Here is a 12,439-nt window from a genome sequence, read left to right as displayed (position 1 = left end):
CAAATGGGAGTGTGGGCCGGGGAATTAACGGATCCTTACTGGGTGTACCCCAATTTATCTCAGCAGTACCACCAAATGTAACGGGGTTTGGCCTAGGCCCACAATTACCCCTGTGGGTCTTTACCCCAGCTACCTCCATGTGCTCTGCAGGCTGATCCTGAGTCTCCGCTACCTGGGAGTTGGGGTACATGACTGTGGCAGTGCCTCCACCTGACTGGGCATCCAGGGCAAGAATGGGTTTCCCAGACAGGAACATAATAAATAACTACAACACACACAGTAATAACAGTAAAACAGTATGAACATGTATTAAAGGATTATGGTAAATAAAAATAAGGCAAGAAATACAGTGGCTAACTAACACACCGACTCTCTCTAACCAGGCCCAGCACCCTCCCAAACCACCTGCGAACCCACCCTCAGGCTTCACCCTAATGGCTGATGGGTACCAGTTGGTGCACATAAATGTTGGGGCCCTTTAAGGTAATCCACATGCATTTAAACAGTTGCAGCTCATAGGAAACTGCAATCCACAGGAAGAGCTGTTTATAAGTTTATGTGATGGACAGAATGCCCTGTCAGTATGACAAGGAGAGAGGATACTTCTTACCACTGACAGGATTCTGCACAGGCTGAAAGAAAACTCCAAGGTCTGCCAGTCATTTACTTTGTCTGCATTCTTCTCCACAGCTCTCTAACAGGGTCAGACTGCAGCTGGCAGCAAACACTAAATCAGCAGAGGAATGCTGTTACTTTACAAGATGAAGTCTGCAGCTCTCACACAGCCAGGCCTCACACACACCTTCACTGCTCTGACATGTCTGCTTCCTCCTGTGTCTTACACTCTTCTTTCAGTTTCACTTGATCACATGACCAACCAGTCTAATAGTTGCCTAGGCAACTTCTCCTGCAGAATGTATACAGGTGCAAATGTTCAACAGGAAGGGCTACACATGTTATATACAGACTGCTAATCACATAGCATGTTATATACAGACTGCTAATCACATAGCATGTTATATACAGACTGCTAATCACATAGCATGTTATATACAGACTGCTAATAATCACATGGCATGTTATATACAGACTGCTAATCACATAGCATGTTATATACAGACTGCTAATCACATAGCATGTTATATACAGACTGCTAATCACATAGCATGTTATATACAGTCTGCTAATCACATAGCATGTTATATACAGACTGCTAATCACATGGCATGTTATATACAGACTGCTAATAATCATATAGCATGTTATATACAGACTGCTAATCACATAGCATGTTATATACAGACTGCTAATCACATAGCATGTTATATACAGACTGCTAATCACATAGTATGTTATATACAGACTGCTAATCACATAGCATGTTATATACAGACTGCTAATCACATAGCATGTTATATACAGACTGCTAATCACATAGCATGTTATATACAGACTGCTAATAATCACATAGCATGTTATATACAGACTGCTAATCACATAGCATGTTATATACAGACTGCTAATCACATAGCATGTTATATACATACTGCTAATCACATAGTATGTTATATACAGACTGCTAATCACATAGCATGTTATATACAGACTGCTAATCACATAGCATGTTATATACAGACTGCTAATCACATAGCATGTTATATACAGACTGCTAATAATCACATAGCATGTTATATACAGACTGCTAATCACATAGCATGTTATATACAGACTGCTAATCACATAGCATGTTATATACAGACTGCTAATCATATAGCATGTTATATACAGACTGCTAATCACATAGCATGTTATATACAGACTGCTAATCACATAGCATGTTATATACAGACTGCTAATCACATAGCATGTTATATACAGACTGCTAATCACATAGCATGTTATATACAGACTGCTAATCACATAGCATGTTATATACAGACTGCTAATCACATAGCATGTTATATACAGACTGCTAATCACATAGCATGTTATATACAGACTGCTAATCACATGGCATGTTATATACAGACTGCTAATCACATAGCATGTTATATACAGACTGCTAATCACATAGCATGTTATATACAGACTGCTAATCACATAACATGTTATATACAGACTGCTAATCACATAGCATGTTATATACAGACTGCTAATCACATAGCATGTTATATACAGACTGCTAATCACATAGCATGTTATATACAGACTGCTAATCACATGGCATGTTATATACAGACTGCTAATCACATGGCATGTTATATACAGACTGCTAATCACATAGCATGTTATATACAGACTGCTAATCACATGGCATGTTATATACAGACTGCTAATCACATAGCATGTTATATACAGACTGCTAATCACATAGCATGTTATATACATACTGCTAATCACATAGCATGTTATATACAGACTGCTAATCACATAGCATGTTATATACAGACTGCTAATCACATAGCATGTTATATACAGACTGCTAATCACATAGCATGTTATATACAGACTGCTAATCACATAGCATGTTATATACAGACTGCTAATCACATAGCATGTTATATACAGACTGCTAATAATCACATAGCATGTTATATACAGACTGCTAATCACATAGCATGTTATATACAGACTGCTAATAATCACATAGCATGTTATATACAGACTGCTAATCACATAGCATGTTATATACAGACTGCTAATCACATAGCATGTTATATACAGACTGCTAATCACATGGCATGTTATATACAGACTGCTAATCACATAGCATGTTATATACAGACTGCTAATCACATAGCATGTTATATACAGACTGCTAATCACATAGCATGTTATATACAGACTGCTAATCACATAGCATGTTATATACAGACTGCTAATCACATAGCATGTTATATACAGACTGCTAATCACATAGCATGTTATATACAGACTGCTAATAATCACATAGCATGTTATATACAGACTGCTAATCACATAGTATGTTATATACAGACTGCTAATCACATAGCATGTTATATACAGACTGCTAATAATCACATAGCATGTTATATACAGACTGCTAATCACATAGCATGTTATATACAGACTGCTAATCACATGGCATGTTATATACAGACTGCTAATCACATAGCATGTTATATACAGACTGCTAATCACATAGCATGTTATATACAGACTGCTAATCACATAGCATGTTATATACAGACTGCTAATCACATAGCATGTTATATACATACTGCTAATCACATAGCATGTTATATACAGACTGCTAATCACATAGCATGTTATATACAGACTGCTAATCACATAGCATGTTATATACAGACTGCTAATCACATAGCATGTTATATACAGACTGCTAATAACATAGCATGTTATATACAGACTGCTAATCACATAGCATGTTATATACAGACTGCTAATCACATAGCATGTTATATACAGACTGCTAATCACATAGCATGTTATATACAGACTGCTAATCACATAGCATGTTATATACAGACTGGTAATCACATAGCATGTTATATACAGACTGCTAATCACATAGTATGTTATATACAGACTGCTAATCACATAGCATGTTATATACAGACTGCTAATCACATAGCATGTTATATACAGACTGCTAATCACATAGCATGTTATATACAGACTGCTAATCACATGGCATGTTATATACAGACTGCTAATCACATGGCATGTTATATACAGACTGCTAATCACATAGCATGTTATATACAGACTGCTAATCACATAGCATGTTATATACAGACTGCTAATCACATAGCATGTTATATACAGACTGCTAATCACATAGCTTGTTATATACAGACTGCTAATCACATAGCATGTTATATACAGACTGCTAATCACATAGCTTGTTATATACAGACTGCTAATCACATAGCATGTTATATACAGACTGCTAATCACATGGCATGTTATATACAGACTGCTAATCACATAGCATGTTATATACAGACTGCTAATCACATAGCATGTTATATACAGACTGCTAATCACTTAGGCCTAGATTTAGAGTTCGGCGGTAGCCGTCAAAACCAGCGTTAGAGGCTCCTAACGCTGGTTTTGGCCGCCCGCTGGTATTTGGAGTCAGTGATTAAAGGGTCTAACGCTCACTTTACAGCCGCGACTTTTCTATACCGCAGATCCCCCTACGCCATTTGCGTAGCCTATCTTTTCAATGGGATCTTTCTAACGCCGGTATTTAGAGTCGTTTCTGCAGTGAGCGTTAGAGCTCTAACGACAAGATTCCAGCCGCCTGAAAATAGCAGGAGTTAAGAGCTTTCTGGCTAACGCCGGTTTATAAAGCTCTTAACTACTGTACCCTAAAGTACACTAACACCCATAAACTACCTATGTACCCCTAAACCGAGGTCCCCCCACATTGCCGCAACTCGATTAAAAATTTTAACCCCTAATCTTCCGACCGCCACCTACGTTATACTTATGTACCCCTAATCTGCTGCCCCTAACCCCGCCGACCCCTATATTACATTTATTAACCCCTAATCTGCCCCCCACAACATCGCCGCCAGCTACTTAAAATAATTAACCCCTAATCATCCGACCGCAAAGCGCCGCCACCTACGTTATCCCTATGTACCCCTAATCTGCTACCCCTAACACCGCCGACCCCTATATTATATTTATTATCCCCTAATCTGCCCCCCTCAACGTCGCCGACACCTGCCTACACTTATTAACCCCTAATCTGCCGAGCGGACCGCACCGCTACTATAATAAAGTTATTAACCCCTAACCCGCCTCACTAACCCTATCATAAATAGTATTAACCCCTAATCTGCCCTCCCTAACATCGCCGACACCTAACTTCAATTATTAACCCCTAATCTTCCGATCGGAGCTCACCGCTATTCTAATAAATGTATTAACCCCTAAAGCTAAGTCTAACCCTAACACTAACACCCCCCTAACTTAAATATAATTTTAATCTAACAAAATAAATTAACTCTTATTAAATAAATTAATCCTATTTAAAGCTAAATACTTACCTGTAAAATAAATCCTAATATAGCTACAATATAAATTATAATTATATTATAGCTATTTTAGGATTAATATTTATTTTACAGGCAACTTGGTATTTATTTTAACTAGGTACAATAGCTATTAAATAGTTAAGAACTATTTAATAGTTACCTAGTTAAAATAATAACAAAATTACCTGTAAAATAAATCCTAACCTAAGATATAATTAAACCTAACACTACCCTATCAATAAATTAATTAAATAAACTACCTACAATTACCTACAATTAACCTAACACTACACTATCAATAAATTAAATAAACACAATTGCTACAAATAAATACAATTAAATAAACTAGCTAAAGTACAAAAAATAAAAAAGAACTAAGTTACAGAAAATAAAAAAATATTTACAAACATAAGAAAAATATTACAACAATTTTAAACTAATTACACCTACTCTAAGCCCCCTAATAAAATAACAAAGCCCCCCAAAATAAAAAATTCCCTACCCTATTCTAAATTTAAAAAGTTACAAGCTCTTTTACCTTACCAGCCCTGAACAGGGCCCTTTGCGGGGCATGCCCCAAGAAGTTCAGCTCTTTTGCCTGTAAAAGAAAACATACAATACCCCCCCCCCCAACATTACAACCCACCACCCACATACCCCTAATCTAACCCAAACCCCCCTTAAATAAACCTAACACTAAGCCCCTGATGATCTTCCTACCTTGTCTTCACCATGCCAGGTTCACCGATCCGTCCTGGCTCCAAGATCTTCATCCAACCCAAGCGGGGGCTAGACATCCACTGAAGAAGTCCAGAAGAGGGTCCAAAGTCTTCCTCCTATCCGGCAAGAAGAGGACATCCGGACCGGCAAACATCTTCTCCAAGCGGCATCTTCGATCTTCTTCCATCCGGTGCGGAGCGGGTCCATGTTGAAGCAGGCGACGCGGATCCATCCTCTTCTTCCGATGTCTCCCGACGAATGACGGTTCCTTTAAGGGACGTCATCCAAGATGGCGTCCCTCGAATTCCGATTGGCTGATAGGATTCTATCAGCCAATCGGAATTAAGGTAGGAATTTTCTGATTGGCTGATGGAATCAGCCAATCAGAATCTAGTTCAATCCGATTGGCCGATCCAATCAGCCAATCAGATTGAGCTCGCATTCTATTGGCTGATCGGAACAGCCAATAGAATGCGAGCTCAATCTGATTGGCTGATTGGATCAGCCAATCGGATTGAACTTGATTCTGATTGGCTGATTCCATCAGCCAATCAGAAAATTCCTACCTTAATTCCGATTGGCTGATAGAATCCTATCAGCCAATCGGAATTCGAGGGACGCCATCTTGGATGACGTCCCTTAAAGGAACCGTCATTCGTCGGGAGACATCGGAAGAAGAGGATGGATCCGCGTCGCCTGCTTCAACATGGACCCGCTCCGCACCGGATGGAAGAAGATCGAAGATGCCGCTTGGAGAAGATGTTTGCCGGTCCGGATGTCCTCTTCTTGCCGGATAGGAGGAAGACTTTGGACCCTCTTCTGGACTTCTTCAGTGGATGTCTAGCCCCCGCTTGGGTTGGATGAAGATCTTGGAGCCAGGACGGATCGGTGAACCTGGCATGGTGAAGACAAGGTAGGAAGATCATCAGGGGCTTAGTGTTAGGTTTATTTAAGGGGGGTTTGGGTTAGATTAGGGGTATGTGGGTGGTGGGTTGTAATGTTGGGGGGGGGGGGGTATTGTATGTTTTCTTTTACAGGCAAAAGAGCTGAACTTCTTGGGGCATGCCCCGCAAAGGGCCCTGTTCAGGGCTGGTAAGGTAAAAGAGCTTGTAACTTTTTAAATTTAGAATAGGGTAGGGAATTTTTTATTTTGGGGGGCTTTGTTATTTTATTAGGGGGCTTAGAGTAGGTGTAATTAGTTTAAAATTGTTGTAATATTTTTCTTATGTTTGTAAATATTTTTTTATTTTCTGTAACTTAGTTCTTTTTTATTTTTTGTACTTTAGCTAGTTTATTTAATTGTATTTATTTGTAGCAATTGTGTTTATTTAATTTATTGATAGTGTAGTGTTAGGTTAATTGTAGGTAATTGTAGGTAGTTTATTTAATTAATTTATTGATAGTGTAGTGTTAGGTTAATTGTAGGTAATTGTAGGTAGTTTATTTAATTAATTTATTGATAGGGTAGTGTTAGGTTTAATTATATCTTAGGTTAGGATTTATTTTACAGGTAATTTTGTTATTATTTTAACTAGGTAACTATTAAATAGTTCTTAACTATTTAATAGCTATTGTACCTAGTTAAAATAAATACCAAGTTGCCTGTAAAATAAATATTAATCCTAAAATAGCTATAATATAATTATAATTTATATTGTAGCTATATTAGGATTTATTTTACAGGTAAGTATTTAGCTTTAAATAGGAATCATTTATTTAATAAGAGTTAATTTATTTCGTTATATGTAAATTATATTTAAGTTAGGGGGGTGTTAGTGTTAGGGTTAGACTTAGCTTTAGGGGTTAATACATTTATTAGAATAGCGGTGAGCTCCGATCGGAAGATTAGGGGTTAATAATTGAAGTTAGGTGTCGGCGATGTTAGGGAGGGCAGATTAGGGGTAAATACTATTTATGATAGGGTTAGTGAGACGGATTAGGGGTTAATAACTTTATTATAGTAGCGCTCAGGTCCGCTCGGCAGATTAGGGGTTAATAAGTGTAGGCAGGTGTCGGCGACGTTGTGGGGGGCAGATTAGGGGTTAATAAATATAACATAGGGGTCGGCGATGTTAGGGCAGCAGATTAGGGGTACATAGGGATAACGTAGGTTGCGGCGGTTTACGGAGCGGAAGATTAGGGGTTAAAACTGTAATGCAGGGGTCAGCGATAGCGGGGGTGGAAGATTAGGGGTTAATAAGTGTAAGGTTAGGGGTGTTTAGACTTGGGGTTCATGTTAGGGTGTTAGGTGCAGACGTAGGAAGTGTTTCCCCATAGGAAACAATGGGGCTGCGTTAGGAGCTGAACGCTGCTTTTTTGCAGGTGTTAGGTTTTTTTTCAGCTCAAACAGTCCCATTGTTTCCTATGGGAGAATCGTGCACGAGCACGTTTTTGAGGCTGGCCGCGTCCGTAAGCAACTCTGGTATCGAGAGTTGCATTTGCGGTAAAAATGCTCTACGCTCCTTTTTTGGAGCCTAACGCAGCATTTGTTTTAACTCTCGATACCAGAGTTAAATTTATGGTGCGGCCAGAAAAAAGCCCGCGGAGCGTTAACAGCCCTTTTACCGCCAAACTCTAAATCTAGGCCATAGTATGTTATATACAGACTGCTAATCACATAGCATGTTATATACAGACTGCTAATCACATAGCATGTTATATACAGACTGCTAATCACATAGCATGTTATATACAGACTGCTAATCACATAGCATGTTATATACAGACTGCTAATCACATAGCATGTTATATACAGACTGCTAATCACATAGCATGTTATATACAGACTGCTAATCACATAGCATGTTATATATAGACTGCTAATCACATAGCATGTTATATACAGACTGCTAATCACATAGCATGTTATATACAGACTGCTAATCACATAGCATGTTATATACAGACTGCTAATCACATAGCATGTTATATACAGACTGCTAATCACATAGCATGTTATATACAGACTGCTAATCACATAGTATGTTATATACAGACTGCTAATCACATAGCATGTTATATACAGACTGCTAATCACATAGCATGTTATATACAGACTGCTAATCACATAGCATGTTATATACAGACTGCTAATCACATAGCATGTTATATACAGACTGCTAATCACATAGCATGTTATATACAGACTGCTAATAATCACATAGCATGTTATATACAGACTGCTAATCACATAGCATGTTATATACAGACTGCTAATCACATAGCATGTTATATACAGACTGCTAATCACATAGCATGTTATATACAGACTGCTAATCACATAGCATGTTATATACAGACTGCTAATCACATAGCATGTTATATACAGACTGCTAATCACATGGCATGTTATATACAGACTGCTAATCAGATAGCATGTTATATACAGACTGCTAATCACATAGCATGTTATATACAGACTGCTAATCACATAGCATGTTATATACAGACTGCTAATCACATAGCATGTTATATACAGACTGCTAATCACATAACATGTTATATACAGACTGCTAATCACATAGCATGTTATATACAGACTGCTAATCACATAGCATGTTATATACAGACTGCTAATCACATAGCATGTTATATACAGACTGCTAATCACATAGCATGTTATATACAGACTGCTAATCACATAGCATGTTATATACAGACTGCCAATCACATTGCATGTTATATACAGACTGCTAATCACATGGCATGTTATATACAGACTGCTAATCACATATACCTAAATTACGAGTTTTGCGTTCGTGTTTTAACGCTGAAAAAATTGCCATTTCAGCGTTAAAACAGCAACATAGCCATTACGAGTCTTGTCGGTATAGTTGTATCGTAAGTCTTTTAGCCTGTAACGCAACGTCAGTCCCGCACTCGTAAAAATTACGTTTTTGCATGGGATTCCAATAGCGCTGCCATTACAAGTTTTGAAGTGAGGCTAAAAAGCTTGCGTTACGCCCTATAACGACACAATCCATTTCGCAATCTGAGACCAGTTGTTTTTACGCAACAAAACTGTTACACAAAACTCATAACTAAAGTGTTACAAAGTACACTAACACCCATAAACTAGATTAGTGTTTAATAGATTTATTTTGGTGGCGGCGATGTCGGGGCAGCAGATTACGGTGTTAGGTTTAAACATAACTTTTTTTCCCCATAGACATCAATGGGGTTGCGTTACGGGGCTTAAGGCTTTTTATTTCGCGATCGCAGGTGTTAGGTTTTTTTCTAACACTTTGTCCCCATTGATGTCTATGTGGAAAGCGTGCAAGAGCACGTCAAAGCAGCGCTTGTATTTTGGTGCGGTATGGAGCTCATCGCCACCATATTGCACGCACAAGGCGGCTTTTTCAAAACTCGTAATGGAAGCGCTATGGAGGGTGAAATAACGCAACTTTTGTTGCGTTCGTTTTGCACCCTCTATAGCAAAAAACTTGTAATCTAGGTGTATGTATGTTATACACAGAATGCTAATCACACTAATAAGGATCCCAGATTGGACTTGTGTTCTACTTAACAGATTTAAACAATTAACGACAACTAATGCCTGGATCTTGTTTACAACTATACCCAGTGAATAAGTGACATCTTAGAATCTCTTATGCGCCAACCATGTGCATATCTGAATATGCTCCATACAGAAAACCAGTGTGACATAGTTATAATAGCTGGGTACACCCAGGGTACAAGCAGTGTTAACTTTGTCGAGTCGACTAAAACTAGACTAAAATGAGCATAAAACGAAAGAAATTCTGATGACTATCTTCTTGTTTATTTACCAAACGTGGTTTTATTTCTTTTTAAGGTAAAGACATGCTATATATCACAACAGGTAAATCTGTATTGCAAGTTAAAACCTTAATACCATAAATAAAAACAGGTTCATAAAAATATATAATGAGTTTGCAAGTTCTAGAGCAGTGTTAATTTTGTTGCCGAATAATTTTCAACTCTGTAAACAATCAATTGATTCTTCCTATTGAAATAAGCATAACCCACGAGTATGGGTTTAAGTTATGCTGTGTCTGTGCTCGCTGCAGAAACAGTTTGTTGTGTTGAGTTACTTGATACTTATTTTAATTATTAACAGAGAACTGTTAAAGTTTTTATATTGGGTAATATGTGCAAAGGCATTACAGCCAAAACAGTTTACAGTTGTTGTTTTATATTTTAAAGTTGCACTTCTGTTTGTTTATGAAACTTTTTATTTAATTTTAAGTTTAATAAAGACGTTCTATATCACACGGCTAAATCTGTGTCTGTATTGCATGTTTAAACCTTAATACCATAAATAATAACAGGTGTTATGTTTACTCCTGGAGCATATAATCAGTTTGGAAATTAGAGAGAAATGCTTAAATAATAATTACACTTTAATTAACTCCTTAGATTTTAGTTGACTAAAATCTACTGAAGATCTAGTCGACTAAACCTAGACTAAACCTAGACTAAACCTAGACTAAACCTAGACTAAAACTAGACTAAGCCTAGACTAAACCTAGACTAAACCTAGACTAAACCTAGACTAAACCTAGACTAAACCTAAACTAAAACTAAACTAAACTAAAACTAGACTAAACCTAGACTAAAACTAGACTAAAACTAGACTAAACCTAGACTAAAACTAGACTAAAACTAAAACAATTCAGATGAATAAAATACGACTAAAACTTAAATGGCATTTTAGTCTAAAGACTAAAACTAAGACTAAATAGAAATTTGTCGTCAAAATGAAGACTGGGTACAAGTACTTACCTTCTGTGGAGGCTATAACTGCCAAAATATAGAAAGCAAGCACCAGAACTACCACAGCTCTCATGATAGGTCAGTTACAGCAGCGCTCAGCGGAGATGTGAGTCCTTATGGGTGTCACAAGCAGATTGTGTATTAAGTGCAGCTGAGGGCTATTTATTATAGGACAAGGTTTCCCAGGGCAGTGACATCCACACCCACTGAAGCTCCTCACACCCAATGAAGCTCCTCACGCCCACTGCAGCTCCTCACACCCAATGAAGCTCCTCACGCCCACTGAAGCTTCTCACACCCACTGCAGCTCCTCACACCCACTGCAGCTCCTCACACCCACTGCAGCTCCTCACACCCACTGAAGCTCCTCACGCCCACTGAAGCTCCTCACACCCACTGCAGCTCCTCACACCCACTGAAGCTCCTCACGCCCACTGAAGCTCCTCACACCCACTGAAGCTCCTCACGCCCACTGAAGCTCCTCACACCCACTGCAGCTCCTCACACCCACTGAAGCTCCTCACACCCACCGAAGCTTCTCACACCCACTGAAGCTCCTCACACCCAATGCAGCTCCTCACACCCACTGCAGCTCCTCACACCCACTGAAGCTCCTCACACCCACTGCCTCAGGGAGATTTATTACTTTATTCTCATAAGGTAACTTATTTGTAGAATATAACATAAAACTGTCCCATGCCTTACATACTACTGACTAAAGTGATAGCAAGTGACACCCGGTATGGCTTCTGCACTACAGGTAACAACTATTCATTTTACAATGTTATGTAAAGAGGCTCCGTATGACCACAGGGGGTAACGCCTTACGGCTGCGTGCTGCTATAAGTGTATTTTTTTTATTAATCTCTTATAGTCTTTGTATAAAGTCACATTTACAAGCTGCATTTCTGAATTTTCCCCACTAATTGCAC

At 38.3% G+C, this 12,439-nt stretch overlaps 1 long non-coding RNA gene across 1 annotated transcript in view; it reads right to left on the bottom strand.

Moving 5' to 3' along the window:
- LOC128655224 (uncharacterized) overlaps window positions 1-11,938 on the bottom strand; it is a 23,651-nt gene extending 11,713 nt beyond the window's left edge. The window contains exon 1 of the long non-coding RNA XR_008401734.1: window positions 11,517-11,938. This is a non-coding gene — a long non-coding RNA (uncharacterized LOC128655224). The remainder of the gene's footprint in view (window positions 1-11,516) is intronic.
- Window positions 11,939-12,439: the final 501 nt, after the last annotated feature.

The sequence above is a fragment of the Bombina bombina genome, chromosome 4, assembly GCF_027579735.1.
Source record: "Bombina bombina isolate aBomBom1 chromosome 4, aBomBom1.pri, whole genome shotgun sequence".
Classification (NCBI taxonomy): Eukaryota; Metazoa; Chordata; class Amphibia; order Anura; family Bombinatoridae; genus Bombina; species Bombina bombina.
The sequence above is the reverse complement of the archived record's forward strand: the minus strand, read 5'-3'. Positions and strand labels throughout refer to the sequence as shown.